Raw genomic sequence first — 13,942 nt, 5'->3', positions numbered from 1 at the left:
CTTTAATGCTCTATTACAGAGAAAAAATTACCATAAAAAATATACAAACCTCAAAATTTTCTCAGAAATCTGATCATTATGCCCTAACTCTACTTTTTAAAAACATTTTCTTTTACTTTTTCTTCAAATGTACATTACTAAATTATATTATATATTTTTCCAATAAGTTCTGGCATAGATATTGAATACATATTGTGATCCTGGAAATTTAGGTCATTATCTTCTGATAGAAAGGCCTGAATGTAAAATATTGAGCATGATTTATTCTTGAGCACATTTGATTATTTACTTAAAAATAAATATGGAGAGGGCACCTGGGTGGCTCAGTCAGTTAAGCATCTGCCTTTGGCTTAAGTCATGATCCCAGGGTCCTGGGATCGAGCCCTGCATCAGGGTCCCTGCTTAGCAGGGAGTCTACTTCTCCCTCTACCTATCCCCCCTGCTCATGATCTCTCTCTCACTCTGTCTCTCTCTCTCTCAAATAAATAAAATCTTAAAAAAATAAATATGGAGAAAATTCCTATAAATTTACTTTCCATATAATGGAAAATAATATCACACTCACTGTCAAATTTCCTTAAATACAACTGATTTTATATGATTAACAACACAAGTGCAAAGGATAGGAAGAGGTGAAGGGCTAAATAAAATTTAACTGCTCCTATTGTGTGCTAGAAAATCTTCTCATGTGAAACTGTTTCTTTCATTCTTTTTTTGTGTATGTAGCTTTTCAAAGCAGCTTTATTAATATTCAATTGACATACAATAAGCTGAATATATTAAGGTAGACAACTTGAAAAGTTACCACACATGTATACACTCATGAAACTACCATCATACTCAAGATGATGAACCTATCCATCAGGGATACAAATTTTCTCATAGCTCCTGGTGATCTCTTCTTCCCAACCTTCCTTGACCTCCACATTGACCCCAGAAAACCTAATCTGTGTTCTGTCACTATAGATTAGTTTATATTTTCTAGAGTTTAACATAAATAGCATCATACAGTATTTTTTGTCTAGTCTCTGTAGTTGGCATAATTATTTTGAAATTCATCCATGTTGTAGAGGAAAGGAATACTTTGTCCGTTTTTATGGATGAGTAGTGTTCCATATTGATATACTAGGGTTTCTTTATCCTCTCACATATTGATGAAAATTTGGATTGTTTCCATTTTGGAGTTTTTATAAATAAAACTTCTATAAATGATTATGTCCATGTCTTTGCATGGACATATACTTTCATTTCTCTCAGATGAACCCAGGAATGGAATGACTGGATCATATGGTAGGTATTTTTTAACTTTTTATCACATTATCAAATTGCCTTCCAAAGTGATCATATCATTTAAATTCCCACCGACAGCGTATGAGAATTCCTGTTCCTACAAATAATTGCCAACACTTGATGTTCATGTTTAAGTCTTTTTTCATCTCTATAAGTTTGATTCAGGTATTCTTCTATCTTTATATCCCTACCAAACTTTTTGAACATATGTTATGATAAACTGTCTTAATTTTAGCTTCTGTATCAGCTCAGGGTTGATTTCAATTGTTGATGTTCCTCTTTATGGGTCTTATTTTCTTCCTTGTTCATGTGACTGGTATTTTTTATTAGATGCCAGACATTATTTAACTTTGTTGGTTGCTGGACATTTTTGTCTTCCTATAAATATTCTTGTGTCTTGCTAAGTGACTTAGAAAGAGTTTGGTCTTTTGATGTTTTTCGTTTAAGACTTATTAGCCCAAATAATGCTCAGTATAAGGAAACCCGCTACTGAGGCAAGATCCTCATAATGATTCTGCCCAATGCCCTGTGAATCTTGGTTTTCCAGCCTGGTTCTGTGGGCGTGCTGGGCACTGTTACCTCTAATCCTCTTAGATGCTTCTTTCCCTAGCCTTGTCTGGTTTCCTCAGAGCGTGAATTGCCCAGCACCCAAGAGAATACTTGAGGCCGCTGTTCCACACATCTCCAGGGTTCTCTCTCTCTTCAGTTCTCCTCTGAAAAGAATTGTTTCTCTGAACTCTGTCTTGTGAACTTTAGCTGTCCTTGTCTCTCTGGTGTCCCAGGTCCATCTTCGTAAATCAGGGAGTTTGCTGACTTCCCCTGACTCTCCATATCTGCACCAAAGGCCAGAAACTCTCTCATAGCTGTGACGGGGGCAAAAGGTCTGTCTCATTTGTTTCCTGTCATCAGAGATCACTCTTCTTTTTTGCCTGATGCCCACTGTCTTGAAAACAATTGTCCATTTCTTTGTTTATCTCATATAGAAGTGTAATTCTGGCCCTGTGACTTTATTTTGCCCAGAAGATGAAGTTATCTATTACAATGCATGTTTTTTTTTAAGTATATTTCAAGCATTTTGGTTTTCCAGAAAAATTACCTCATGTGTCAGGAAAAGGAATTTAATTGTGAAGCATATCTACAGCCCAAGCTTAATTTCACAAAATATTAGAGATGATAAAATACTGATTTTTCTATGTTATTGAAGAAACGTTCAGATATATTCTCTGAAATAGTCTTACTATTTCTTCTTTTCAAAAGCTGTCATTAATGTCAGATATATTTAAGTAAGAGCTGTCTATACTGTAATCATCCACATGACTGTGTTGAATTTAAACAAAATATTTATTATTGGCCTTGATACTGTTACATTCTAGAATATGATACAACAGAATCACCACTTCCCACTCTGAAAGAGCCATCTGTATCTCTTGATGTGTAAATAGAACCATGCCAAAAGGACAGGTTCTTAGGGACATCACATAGTCCAGGCAAGTGTAATGCACTAGTCTATGTGAGGCACTTTATGTCTCTGAGACCATTTGAGTAAATTTTATAAATGGCATCTTGTTAAGGTCCCTCATTACTCTGACATGGTTAATATACTCATGTGAATCACTCATTATCTGTCATTATTAACTGCTAAGGTTCAAATTCTAGCTCTGCTGCTTACTAGTTGTGTGATTCTGGGCAGGTAATTATCCTCTCTTTGGCTTATATCCTCATCTATAAAATAGAGTTAGTCATAGTAGTATTTAGAACAGAGAATAAGTGCTCTATAAACTTTTGTTAAAATACATCATGAATGCAGTTGATACTGAACAAGGCTTACTGGAAGAGGGGCACTGGATAATAAAAATGCTTGGAGGGTTTGCTGGTCTTCAGTAGTGGAGGGAACTCCCAGTTTTCTTCTAAGCTTGGGTCTGGGATGGCAACAAGCCTGATGCAGAGGTCCTCTACGCCAATGCAGGACAGCACTGAGATATGTCCTAGAAAAGAACATTCAAGACAATAAGAGGGCCTGAGATAGCTCTTGAACCTCCTGTCACCCTGAGCAGCACAAGAGAACATCCTATAATTATGTTGTTCTTACGAAGTCCAGAGACATGGCTAAAAGTTGGGTTGGGCCCAAAGGGCCATTATAGGTACGGGTGCATAATGGACTGTGTGCCAAAGAAGAGCCTCACGAGTAAGCAGTGGATGTGGTTTAGACCAAGGTCAGTGTCCAAAGCCCAGGCTGGCTAAGCCACATCTCCCTGAAGCCAGTGTGGGCAGGTACCAATGAATCTGGGTCAACCGTCTGCACCTTATGTCAGGAGGTTCACACAGGCCACCAGGCGAGGGAGGAAAAGTAAAAGAAGGAAAGGCCCAGAGTAAAATGAGGAACAGTCAGAATTGTTTACTCCTAGGGGCACCTGGGTGGCTCAGTTGGTTAAGCGTCTGCCTTCAGCTCAGGTCATGATCCCAGGGTCCTGGGATCGAGCTTGGCATTGGGCTCCCTCTGCCCATCCCTCCCCTCATGCTCTCTCTCTGTTTTTTTCTCTCAAATAAAGGGATAAAATCTTTTTTTTTAAGGTGTTTACTCCTAAATGTTGTTTGAGTAATCAGGAATTTAACTACATTTCCTTGTGTGGCTAGGTTGTACTCTCAAGCAGAAATAAGGTTTTAAGGAAGAAATTAAGTCCAATTATGACAAAAAAGAAAGATTCTGTCCAAACCTGTAGATGAAAGCTAAAATCATCATGCCAAATGGAGCTGTTTGCATTGGCATTTCAGATCAAGAGGTACTCAATTATGAGCCCCTGAATTTCTTTTTTTTAAGACTTCATTTATTTATCTGAGAGAGAGAGAATGAGCGAGCGAGAGAGAGAGAGAGAGCACAAGTGGGGGGAGTGGAAGGCAGAGGCAGAGGGAGAAGCAGACTCCCCACTGAGCAGGGAGCGTGATATGGGGTGCAATCCCAGAACCCCGGGATCATGACCTGAGCTGAAGGCAAATGCTTAACTGACTGAGCCACCCAGGTTCCCTGAGCCCCTGAATTTCTTGACTGTGAAATCTGTACTAATAACTTTTAAACTGTAATTATAGGTCCATTGGAGCTCTGAGAGTAGAGTCAGGAGGCATAAAGTCCAGTCATGATTTTGTTACTAATTATTATTGTGGTAACTTGAGCAATCCTTTAACCTAAGGACTTTATTTTTCATGGTAAAATGTATGTTAGAACACCTGTCCAGCATTCCTCAGATTTCCCATGAGCATCAAATGGAATCATTTACGTAAAAGGGCTCTGAGAAACTAGAAAGCATAATGTGATCCCAGGAAATTATTATGAATTAGAACATGAGCAATGATGAGTTTAGGAGGCATCATGGAATGCAGATTTATGTTAAAATGAGCTCCCCCAAATGAGGTTATGGAAGTCAATACATAGTGAAGGAAGTCAATATATTGAGCTGTGAGGGAATATATTACAGTCTTCAGAGTCAGAATGACCTGAGAAGGAATTCAAGAATTCTTAGCTCAGATATTTACTATCTTTATGGTATGAATAAAGTTAATTTACCTTTTTGAGTCTCCACTCTCCCATTTGCAAAATAAGTTTATGGTGAGGAATGGAAATCATGTGCGTTAGGGGCCTTGATCATAGCAGGCTTTCACCAGTAAAAGATAATTACTTTTACCTATTCTCCATGGGTGTGAACCCGTTTACGTTAATAAGACAGGGCTGGGAGGTGAGGGTAAGTGAGAATGTGGAAGAACTCAGGAGCATCAGCCGAGGTAAGTCATACACGAGACTGTAATGTTCATCGATTAAACACTGTATATAATGTATGCATTTGCCTTTTGAGGACAAGGAAAGTCTTAAGAGTCATTCTGGAGAAGGAGGAGAGTGAATTTGCTCCTCTCCATGTGCTCTGGGAAAAAATGTGGGAAGTTTGGAGTTATCTTTAAATTCACTGTAAATATAGAGACTGGTTATATCCCAAGATGATAAAGCTAGGACTGGTTCATTGTGGCATTTGTGGTACTAAGCTCAGTACCTGAACAGGACACACTCCTCTACTTTTAAGCTTACAATCTAGTGGGATAGGCAAAAAAAAAAAAAAAAAAAAAAGTTTAAAATATCTGAGTGATTCTGAGCACTATGAGAAAAAAATAGTAATTGATTTCATTACTATGAAATCAAAGGCAGGGTTCAGACTGAAGGGAAGAGAAGCTAAAAGTGTATTATGGAACAGAGTAGAGATCATAGTGTTTTTTTTTTTTTTTTTAAAGCAATGAGCAGAGTACTCAAAGGGGAGAATACAGGATCTCTGTCTTCACTTAGGCTGTTGTGAAGGATGTCATGCTAGTTATGAGATGAAATCCCACGGAGGGTAAGGCTTGGAGTGAAAGACCAGGGGATTGACCTTGACTCTGGGAATCAGCCACTGAAAGATGGTTTTGGCACCTTGATAGACAATCTGTTTCTGGGAAACTTGGAGCAGAGGAAAAGGCAAAAGGGATCTAGGACACCATAATTGGCCCAAAGGTTAGTGAGAGGAATTTGTGTTCACCTTAGATGGATGAACTTTTTGGTAGCAAATTGATAATAGTAGGGTCTATCTATCTATCGCTCATCTTCATAATTTTCCAATTAACTTTCATATGAGTTAGGTCATTTAATCTGAGAACAATCCTGAGAAATAGTCAAAGCATATGTCAGCCTTAATTTGCTGATTAGAAATAAAAAGTTGAAAGAGAACGAGTGACTTGTTCAAGGTTACACCGTAAATACTGGAGTCAGGGCTAGAACTGATGTCTTCTGATGTCAGTATTCCTACAACATACGTAGGGGGTACACCGTGCATCTTTACTCAGATACAAAACAACATTTTATTTAGTTTTTTATTTTTACTTATTTTTTAATAAATATTTTATTTATTTATTTGACACAGAGAGAGAGGGAGAGAGAGAGAGAGCGAGCAAGAGCACAAGCAGGGGGAGCTGCAGAGGGAGAGGGAGAAGCAGGCTCCCCACCGAGCAGGGAGCCCGATGCAAGACTCAACCCCAGGACCCTGGGATCATGACCTGAGCCGAAGGCAGCCTCTTAACTGACTGAGCCGCCCAGGTGCCCCCAAAACAGCATTTTAAATGAGAGAATTGCCCCAAACCTGTAGATGAAAGCTAAAATCATCATGCCAAATCCAGATACTATGACTAGATCACATGTTTAGATGTTGGAGTATATCCCAGTTGCAGATCTGTTGCTGGTATTTTAATCTACAGGTCTGATAGGATTGGGATCTAGCCTGCTTGATTCTCATGTTCCCTATACTGGGATTGCCTGAAGTCCTGAGAAATGTTTCTGTGAACAATTTCAGTTCTCACCACCTCTCCCCCTTTTAAGGAGAAAGTGGAGCTGTTTGCATTGGCATTTCAGATCAAGAGGTACTTAATTAAGCAGAAAGGCTTCTACTTTGGTAAAGCATATTCTTGGCATGGGTCTGTGGGGGCAAATACAGCATATCAGTAGGTCAACACTACCTCCCATCCCTGCACATTAGGCTGATTCATTTGGGACACTAGAGAAATTTCCTCTTTCCAAATTTCATTTATAAGACAAGCTTAAAATGAACTGCACTATGAGATTGAGAGATCATGGCATTTTTTAAGTCCATTTTGTTCTCAGGCAACCTACATAGACAAGGAAACAAAACTATTTTATAAACTAATTCTATCGATGTAGACACTCTGCTATTCTGATAATTAGAGGGCCCAAACCAGTTCATGTTTGTGATGTAGACTATAGATTTTTTTCCCTTTGTTTCCTTTTTTACTTTTTGTTCCTGAACTATCAGATTAATTACCTCAAGCTTATGGATACAGCCAGAGCGTATGAGAAAGACGGAGGGTTTCTAGATCTACATAGGCTGAGTCAGTAGTTGTTACTGTTTACAAAAATTAAAAGGAGGGAATAATATCCTAGTTCAGGGATACATTGCCAGAGACATAGGATCCTATGAGATTCTGGCTCAAGTGTTTATCCTGGATTTGTGCAATTTTGACCAGGCCCGAGTACCTCTGGCTGGATCGTGGATGATGCCATTCCTTCCAGAGGGAGGGGCATTCCCCGCTTTTATTTAGGTTCCATTTTATTTAGTATGCATAGTGGGCATGGTGCCACTCTGACTTTTAACCCTAATGGAGAGAGCACACAAGTTGACGGGGAACCTCTAGGGAAAATCAAGCTTTAACGACAATTTGAGTGTGAAATCTGGTCTCCGGAAGAAAGGTCACCACATCTGCATAGCCCCTGGAGTCAGGCTTAGAGCCCTGTCTGCCTTCAAATAAAGAGGCATTTTCCTGTGTCTTAAGGCTGCTTTAGTGTGAGGTACAAGGAGCATATGACAGAATCAGGGGAACTGAGTGATGTTTGTGCATGTTTGACTGCACTCTGCATCCTGAGAGAAGACTTTGGAGAAGCCCAATCAATACTACAAGCATGTCCTGGACAGCAGCAATGCTGTTTTCATTCTGTTACAATAATGAATTGAAGTCTCCCAACAGCAGGTATAATAAGCACTACTCAACCCTTGATATTCAATCACTTTTAACTGGTTATATCTATCTAAAATTCACTCTTAACCGTGGTGTTACAATATCCCACTGGCAACCTTTTATGGCTCTTGCCGCACAAAAATGCAAAAACATCAAAAATGCCTCTCAGTGCCATAGACTCCGTGCTTCCCTAGATTTGCTAAAATGTTTTCCATTTTTTATTTAAAGTCCAGTGGAAGGCATTTAGACATTGTGCACAAAATGAAGCGGTTTCGCCTTCAGTTTGAAATTATTTTTGCCATTACCACTAGCCTAGAGTTCATCTCTTCATCGTTTCTGGTTGTGAGATGATTTTGTGTTATTTAGATCCCCTAAAGCAAGCTAATCTTTTACGAATAAAAATGAAAAGAAACCATTTTTTTTTTCCATGAGCCTCACTTGTGGGTTTTTTTTGGTATCTGATTATTTCTTGTTTTTTTTTTTTTTTAAGCTTTGTGGGTTTTTTTGTTTTGTTTTGTTTTTTGTTTGTTTTTGTTTTTGGCTACGAGATGAGAAGCAGGATAACTAATGCAGCTTACACGCAGTAGAAATGAGCAAGTGCTTCAACCTTATTTAGTAACACAAATGCTAACAAATGCGACAAGAAATTAAGGGCTCATGAAAAATCCTGGTAAAATCCACATCCCGGAGAGAATCCAGGTTTAGAATTCACAGTCTGAATATAAGTAACTATATCTCGATCTATTTTACCAGACTTTCATTTTATTTTCAATTTAATTTTAAATACAAAGAATCTGTTGTTTTAAGGTTAACTCAATGTTTGAACAAAAGTATCTGGTCATATCAAACTATGTTACAAGGTCGTTGATAGATTTTAAGATCTCAGTTTGGTCAGTTCAGAGTGCTTCATGTAAATGTGATAAATTTGACCAAATATTTTGATCTAAATATCAGGAAAAAAAATCACAATATTTAAGAAAGACAATAATGGAAGCCATTCTTGTGATAAAATTTACAAATTTCTTAAATCTTAATCTTAAAAATACTAACATGAATATTTTAATAATACAATAATGTATTTTACATATATGTATGTATAGAATATATATAATATATATATTAGATTTTGTGGATAAGCTTTAAAATAATAGATTTTACATTTCTTTAAGTCTTGTATACAGAATAGGCGAACTTCTACTTTCCAACAAATAAAAAGATAAAAGGTTTCATCAAAGCAAGGGTGGTAAAACTAAACTTAGCTTTTATAATAAAAATAGTGTCAAATTCAATTTCCCTTTCTACTACCGAGTAATTCTGAAATGTTTTGAAGTAGCACCAGGCTGCAGAGTAAAGCGATCTGCAAAATATCACCAATATTTTCAGACATGTGGTAATGATTTTCCTCACACTTAAAAGTGGCCCCAATTCTAACAATAAGCACAGTTGCTTTAGGAAAAAAATGTTAACTTTGACAGGTTTGCTAGCCATTTTTTTTATTATGTTTAATGAAAGATCATTAACTTCTTCTAATACTTCCAAAGCTCACCACATTTTCGAGAGGGAAGGCACAGTCATCACTGGAAATCCTTATTGCCCAAGCAAATAGTGGAAACACTAGACCAGTACACCAATGAATTAGGTTACCTACATTTAAGATGTTTAGAATTTCAACAATTATTCCAAAACTGTGGAACTATGTAATGCACTTTATGAGGCATATTATTAAAAAAATATCCTGTTCTCACAATGTGTACGATATGAAATACAGACTTGTGTTTTATAGAAAATTACTCAAAATTAAGGACGCACATAGGACTGATAACATGAATTATTCTCTTACATTCTAGAGATGTCTAAATCCTATCAGAATTTGGAAATGCAGGACAATTTATCTCAAAGTGTTATAAAATAGATGAATTTGTACAGTGACATTTGCAGTAGGGAAATAAAAGGATTTGGGAGCAAAGTAATTCAAGTCCAGTATCATGTCCAAATTCTTTAGTTTGTTTTCAAAGAAATGTAACACAATAAGTATTTTATATAATTAATGCCCAGAAGCATATGAAAATTGTGAAAAATCTTCATTTTGAAGTGACAACTATTTGTCTTTTTGATATACTTTCATTCGAGATGTGAAATTAAATTTACTGAATTCAGCCACTATAGAAAAATGTTTCATAGCTAGAACACAGAAATGATTTAATAAGTTCTATGAAAAGTCAATTTGCATGAGATCAGCACCTAGCCTATAACGGGTGGTAATGGATTGTTGGCTTGATTTTATACCACTTGACATCAGATTACAATACACTGAATAAATGTTAACCTATAATCCCTTTAGTAAAAGCGAGCATTGTTTGTCTTCCCTTGTAGAGACCACATTGATTTTCTTTTATTGGATGCTCAACCACTGCACCTTAGATTGATTACTTTGAATTAAATGTGCAGAGAACATTTTTATTATTCTAAAACAGCAATCTTAACATTAGGGAGATGCACTTCCTCCTATCCCTTCCATACTACAGAATGTATACTCAGCCATATCATTTAGATTTCTTTAGTTTTCCCATTTTGTTTCAGGGCTGCTGTGATGCTGACCCCTACTCTGCCCCTGTGACCCTTGACCCAGACACATCTGACCAGTCAAGGCTCTGGAGGTGGCAAATTAATAGAAGCCCTGCTTGTTAATTGCATAAAAGAAAAGCCAAAGAATTCATCACCTCAGTCATGGCCATTGCTTCTCTTTGACCTCCTTCTCCCACAAGGCTTTTGCTGGTGGTCACATCTGTGGTTTTCCTATGCCCTACATATTTGCCATATAATTATTCAGCATCAAACCTTATTAATCAAATCGATGCTGTGTTTTAAATGGAAATTGCAGGATTAATACAAGCATTCATTTCATCCTGAAAATCTTGATGGCTTTAGCACATGAAATCCAATTGGAATATAAAAGAAGGGATGTAGAGACCTGATTGAATTAGCGGAGGCATGGTGCACATTAAATTACATATGCCAGCAGGGTTCCATGCTTTTATAGTAAAATACTGCTTTGGAGTCCATACGTCATACACCGCTTGTGATTTTCTGTTATTCACTAGCACTCTCAAGATAAGCAAGGACATAAAAGGTTTCCATATTCTTAAAGGTGTTTTTCAAATATCCAATATGTTTCCAATAGAAAAAATAATGTCCTATGACTATCTCATTGTGTGTAAGAAGTTATCGCAAGAAGATGCAGCTGAAACTAAGCATATTGGCATTAGACATCTCTTCGTATGATGGGGAAGGATAGGTGAATCATCAAATCAACTCTCAAGAAAACCATTTTTACACCAAATGTCTTTACATAGTAGGGGGTCAATAAAAATTTAAAACTTTAAAAAAGCATTTGATACAGGGCCTGGAAACTACCCGTGTTTATTTTACTGTATTTATTACAGAAAACACTACTGGAGATTGAGACTGGGGAACCAGAGTCACAGCCACACTGTTATTGACAAGTACCACAAAGATATTACAGAGCTCAATAGCTTATTCTTTGGGGTTAACCCTGACCTAGTGCAAGATTAGCAGTAACACATCGATAGCCTAACGAAATAGGCAAAGTATGTCCTTAAATGCTTCACTTTGAAAATTTTGGCACATTCTAGAAATTCTCTTCTCCCACAGAGATTTTCTTCTTTTGTTTTTAATTTTTGTGAATAGGAGAGGAGAAGTGAGTGCCTTCCTATCAATAGCCCATTTATGAATGTGGCTAAGCTGCTGGTTGCTCATTTATACATTAATGTTTGGAAGGACTTTAAATATAATGGGAGAGGGATTATCATAAAAAGGCAAATAGTTGCAAAATAGTAAAAAAACATTTGGTTAAGAGGGGCCAGTAAGGGGAAGTGGCTTTGTCTCATCATCACAAGTCAGGCATTATGGAAGACATTCCTTCCAAAATTTCCTAGTTTTATGTAATTTAAAGGTCAGGCTTTCTCTTACCTAAAACAATTTAAACTCACTTTTGAGATTGGATGTAACTCCTTTATTTTTATTTTTTTATCTAATGAAACAAAAATCTTTCCGCAAAGGCCTTTGATAATCCAAGGGTACCATATGTGAAGTAGAAAAAAGTCACCCCATCTAGACAAAAACAACACCCTGGATGTCCAGCTTGGTGAACTTTCACATTTATCTAAAACAGAGAAACATCTTGCCAGGGTACATGGAGTAGGAGCTAGATTTCATGCCCTCTTACCTTTATTGTAAGGTATTCTTGTACAGTGAACAACCTGTTCTACCATATGTGGCAGACATGCTTTCTATGAATATCCAAAGTAATATAGCAATCCTTGCTTGCTTTCCACTAGTTGCTTACAGACCAGATTTAGTATTTAGTATTTAGTTTTGAGGAATAAATTTGAATTCAAATAAAATTATGGTAGAAACACAATAGGGACAAAGTTCTGATTAAGGAGAATTTTTCTATGGAGTACATTTAAATACTAATTATCTGTTAGATTCAACTTTTTTCTCTTAGAGAATGGCAGTAAGTTTCCCGGACTTGGTTTACTTGAGTTACTATACACGAAGAATGCCTTTTTTTTTTTTTTTTTAAGGATTTTTATTTACTTATTTGAGAGAGAGAAAGAGCGAGAGAGAGAGAGAGCACGAGCAGTGAGGGCAGAGGAGAAGCAGACTTCCCACTGAACAGGGAGCCCGACGTGGGGCTTGATTCCAGGACCCCGGGATCATAACCTGAGCCAAAGACAGATGCTTAACCCACTGAGCCACCCAGGTGCCCTGAAGAACGCCTTTGAATGACCTCTGCCCATGGTAGCTCCTCTTAATCTGCACTGTCATTTTGGAGTAATAACTCAAAGAATAGGGGTCTCTCCCCTTCCTGAAGCACTTTTTAAACATTTTGAGGATACATTTCTCTAAAAATTTCATCTTAAGAAAGAAGTTAATCAGAAGATGTTTATGGCGGTGTATTTATGAAATTGCATTTGCCAATCATGTAAACAAGCTGCTGTAGTACATTTTCTGACACAAATTCTTTCATTTTAATATGTCCCTTGCCAAATTAGATGATTTTACTTACCAAACTTCATACATACTTCATGATTACTTGTAAAAGACAATTAGTTGTAAAATAAGTCATCTCAGCATCCAGACAGAGGACTTTAATAACAAGTTGATGTACGAATACTGGCAGGTGCTGTCTGTTAGTTAGAAATAAATAGTACCTCAGATCCTTCGCTGTAATTACCATCATCCACTATTTATACATGACCTGGAGTTTGGTTCATCATGGAATAGACTCAGAACTGATTGGTTTTCATCGGGCCTCCGTTAGGAGCTTAAATTAAAATGAAAATCTTCAGGATGAATGAAACTTTTAATCCAGCACAGTAATGTTACTTGCTCTTGGCATAATTGTGTGTCTCAGTGAACGTGGGTGTGTACAAGGATGTGTAAGGAGGTGTGTATACAAGCACGTGCTTCCGCATTCTAGAGGGTAGTAGCTCTGTATGAGGTAGATTTTCAACCAGTTCCGCCAAGTTTTTCTTGTTAAGGTTTAGAAAGCAAAATTCTTTAGAACCAACCCTGAAGTAAACAAAAGTAATAAATCAACTTGGTGTTGCTGTTCATTAATAAAAGGGCAAACATTTTCCTTGTTTTACTAGGAAAGCATTATTTTTACCCATAAATGCCTTATTTTTGTTAAGAGGGAAAAGGAAATCTGCTAAGTATATATTTGATGTGTTAAAAATGTTTTAAAGATAGGTAGATGCAGAAAACTGAAAATTGTACACTCGGGAGTCTGAGGTCACTTTTTAAGGGCCAATCATGTAAGTGATTCTCTCTGCGTTCCAAGAGATACAAACATGGTGTGTCTGAATGAGGATGTGCTCTCTCTTTTTTGAAGGAAACTTTATTTATTCTCTCTGTTCCTAGGCTAACCATAATTATCTGGTGTATCTAAATTAGGATAAGTGAAGCAGATCAGAAAAAAATCTAGTTCATTGATATATATGAATACCACATAGTTAGGGTCTGCAGAAAATTAATGCCTGCCCAATGCTATCATGTATAGATTGAAAGGAAGTGAAGACTATTAAGT

This window comes from Zalophus californianus, chromosome 5 (genome assembly GCF_009762305.2).
Source record: "Zalophus californianus isolate mZalCal1 chromosome 5, mZalCal1.pri.v2, whole genome shotgun sequence".
NCBI classification, from domain to species: domain Eukaryota; kingdom Metazoa; phylum Chordata; class Mammalia; order Carnivora; family Otariidae; genus Zalophus; species Zalophus californianus.
Note: the sequence above shows the minus strand (reverse complement) of the source record.